This window comes from Cryptomeria japonica, chromosome 1 (assembly GCF_030272615.1).
Source record: "Cryptomeria japonica chromosome 1, Sugi_1.0, whole genome shotgun sequence".
Classification (NCBI taxonomy): Eukaryota; Viridiplantae; Streptophyta; class Pinopsida; order Cupressales; family Cupressaceae; genus Cryptomeria; species Cryptomeria japonica.
In genome coordinates, this window is record NC_081405.1 from 600910682 (window position 1) to 600914949 (window position 4268).

Here is a 4268-nt window from a genome sequence, read left to right on the forward strand (position 1 = left end):
TTGAATTTTATAGGTAGAAAATTTCAATAAAATCAACCAATCTCCTAGATTTAAGCTGTTAAATACAATCAGGACAATCTCCTGAAATTTTGGAACAAATGTCAGGGACCGTGGCGAACGGAGTGCACACGGTCCTCGCAACTTTTTTCAAAATTTTCAGGGATGAAAGCTATGATGATTTTAAAGCTAATCTGAAAAAATTGAGTGATTTTACGATCTGTAGATAGGCCAAATTAAAGTTGCAATCTCAAAATTGAACCCTACCAAGATTGTTGAAAAATGCAAAATTTGAATTTTGAAAAAGAGAGGGAAACTGAAATTTTGAATTTTATGATTTTAGAGGGAATACTGAAAGCAATGCAGGCTTTGAAATTTAAAAGTTGACTCAATTTCATGCAAAATTCAAACTTGAAAGCGGAAATCAAAGTTGTCGCAATTAAACACTTAATTTCAAAAGTCACAAATTGTAAAAATTTGAATAAAGCGCTGAAATTTCGAATGAATGCCAACACACTTTTCAGATTTAGGACAGTAAGGAACACAATTTTGATATGAATTTTAATTTCAACAATTTTTGAATGATTATAAGCCTTTATCCAAGCAATCACTAGACCAACTTTGACTTTAATTTTGAAAGTGTTAGAATTGATAAAATCAGCCAAAATTCTGGATTTTAGCAGAAAAATACAGTAAGATCTAGCTCCCAAAATTTCGGAAAAAATGTTGGGGACGATGGCGCTCGGGGTGCACCTGGTCCTCGCAACTTTTTTCCAAATTTTCAGGGATGAAAGATATTGTGATTTTGTTGCGGAATCCAAAGTTACAGCCGATTTGGAGGTGTTTTGATCAGTGAAATTATCAGTCAAAGGTTGAATCAAGAAGGTTTTAAAAATTAGGGTTTTGACACTTAACCACTTAATTTTCAGAATTAAAGCACAAATATGAATTGACAATTTGCAATAGAAGGGTATATCTGAAACAAGCATTAACAATTAAACATTTCACAAGCTTAATTACTAAAAAAAATAAAATTTTAGGGTTTTTATGCAATTAACCTCTAAAATTTGCAAAAGATCAAACATGGAAATGTAATTAAGGAAACAAAATTTTCAGATCTAACCATGAATAATCAGAATTAGGATGTTCACGTCGGGTTCACCAAAATGTAAAGCGGAAAAATTGAACCCTAATTGTTCTCCCCTCCCCAATTCCAAGGAGAGAGAAGGGAGAGTCGTTAGGGTTGATGGTTTTCACTTAGGAGAGACTTTACATTCAAAAAAGGGGTTGAAACCCACAAGATCCAATCCCACACAATGCAGGATTGGATTCTAAATGAGTTTCAAGGGTTGTGACATCAAGGATACCCTCTTTTGTAAAGAATATAGATAGAATGATTGAACTAGGAATGTATGTAGAAGCAAGAAATATTCGCTTGTAAATAGAGATAGGGATATAGGATGAAGCTGCGGACCTGGAATTAGCAGTAAAATGTCGAGACGGTGCTGTTCTGCAAATTTGAGCAAAATTTGACAGGACGATGGCGCCCGGAGTGCACACGGTCCTCCGAAAAATCCACGAAACAAAGGGGGATCTGTTTGTCTCTACACAAGGATTCCAGATCTTCAATTATAGCCTCGTACCTGCAACCTACACACAGAAAAGAGAGGACGATTGGGGGTTAGGGATTAGGGATTTGCCTTTAGGTCAAACCCCAGTTTTGGAATTAACCAAGAAATGAGAATGTTGTAAATGTAAATGTTTGTAATGTAAACAAGTACTGATACCTTGTTGTAAGAATGTTTGTATTCTTACATGCAAAGGTGTAATGTATGTAGTATGTTGTATGTTGTATGTGATCTCCTCTTCAATGGTTGAATCCTTGTCTTGAATGCAACACCTAGCCTTGAATGGAGACTTAGAATGCTCAATTGCTAACCTTATCACTATCAACTCTAGACCACGTATAAGAAGGTAGTGAAATGAAGCATTTAAGTTTGCATGACACGTATATACCCCAAAGATACCCAAGAAGTCTATAATTTAATATGATCATTCTCTTCATGAAACTGGGAAAGTAATTTGCATACTTGTTATTTCAATATCACATGATAGTTACATAACATTGAGCAAATGAATACTTAACAAACATGGAAACACTTCCAATTTGCTTTTTAGTCAAAAGATGGAGTTATACAATCCAAAATTTTAGCTGTCCCAAAACTCATAAAGTCTAAAAAGTCCTTTGACAATTTATCTTTCCACTATTTATAACATCCTATAAGTAACATGTTCATGTGATACTAAAAAAAAAATGCGAATGTATGCGAACGGCAGAAGATTTTCTGTAAACCCTTCGAAAAAACCCCGTGGGCAGGGGAGGTTTCACAGGATATGGCAGACTAGTTTTTCTCCTCAAGGGGTCCATAAAAATGCCATAAGCACCTCAAACAGATTTTATGCCTTGAATATGTCATGTTCATGTGCTACAGGGGCAAATTCAACGATTTTAAAGCTCAATGAGATTAGCAAATTGGTTGTGGGGGCTCCAAAGGGCCTACTTCTTGACCTAGGGCAAACAAAAGGTCCCTCCTTTTCTACGGCAAACCCAGTCTGGAAACAGACTCAGTGGTCCGCGAGGATACCCTGTAAAAATCAAGCAAATTCTTCTTCTCAAAAGAAGGGGGTTTTCCACAATAATTCACAAGTTTTACCGAAAAATTGGCTCCCTAACAGAGGATGGTCTTCCAGGTTTCCTCTCTCCCAAGCAGAGACTTTTTCTTAAGAACATGGGGTTGTGGCCTTTGGGGCAAATAGAACAAAACTTGGGGTAAGAAAACCCTACTCAATTAGTTCAAATTTTCCCACCCGAAGAAGGGAGGGTTTCTTCCCTAAGCAATGCCCTACAAACATCCAAAAGTGGTCATGCTTCAACACGGATAACATTATGATAATAAGTGGCAAATATACAGATGAATTATGGGAATGTTACAATGATCGAGGGCTCTTTGGAAAATGGTTTGGTTTTGGAGCTTCTACCTCTAAGGTCCTTCAGTGGTTGAAGTCCACTACAGGAAATCAGATAAGTATCACTCGCGTAGATAATGATTTTTTGTTTATCAAATGCAATTCTAGTGATCTCAAAAATAATTTACTTAGAAACAATCATAGATTCTTTAAAGGTTATTGTTTCAAATTTTTTAATTGGAAACCCAATTTCTCCCCCACAGACTTTGAGAAACTTAGGGTACCAAAATGGTTTCGATTTCCCCATCTGCCAGTAGAATTAATCCATAGCCAAGTCCTTAAAAAATTAGGGGATTTTTTAGGAGGGTTTGAGGATTTGGAGGATAATTACATGGAATCCTCTGATATCAGAATTCTAGCCAACGTTGAGATAGGAAAATTAACATTCAAAACCATCAAAATTATCACAAACTACTCAATATATGAAATTCAATCGGAGATCCTCATGGATGGCTTCACATCCAGGACTGTAATCCCCCCTTTTCACAATACAAAGACAGAATGCTCTAAGGCTAAGACTACTGGGGATTTAAACATTAAATTCAACCCTATGGGTGGTTTCGTGTTTATCAAACAAAATCCCTAGGCTAAGGAGTCAGAAAACATTCATAAAAAGGTAGTTGGCAAAAAAGAAAAAATTAAAAGTGAAAACACACTTAAGGAACTTGTGAGGGAACAACAAAGGATGGATATAGTGAATAAAGTAAGTGATTTGCAAAATGCTACACCATTAGCAGACATGGTATCCATGAAAATGAGCGATGAAGGTCTAGTTAATAGCCCCCTAAGGTTAGAGGCCAACCCTGTTAACTAGGAGGCCTCATCAGATTACAACTAAAATTTGGAGGAGAAGGTTGAAGCATTAAACAACCTCGTTCCGAGTGAAGAAGATATGGTTAAAGGCTTAAATTAAAAGAAAAAGAATAAGAACAAAAAAGGAAAAGGAAAAAAGAAAAAGAAAAAAAACCATAACATAAATAACAGCAATAAGGATATGAATGAGGATGCAAGGAGGGAAATAGAAGATAAATGCATACTTGAGTATGTTGGCAACTCAGTTACAAATGACCTCATTGAACTATTTATTGATGAAATAGCTGACGAGGATGAACTAGCATTACAAAAAACACTGCTAGCTTGAGAGATATGCAAACTTGGCATAACCGAGGATATGGCACAAAACCCCATTGATGAGGTCACATTAAAGAAATTGGACAGCTTGGGGATAGCTAAAACCGTTGAGA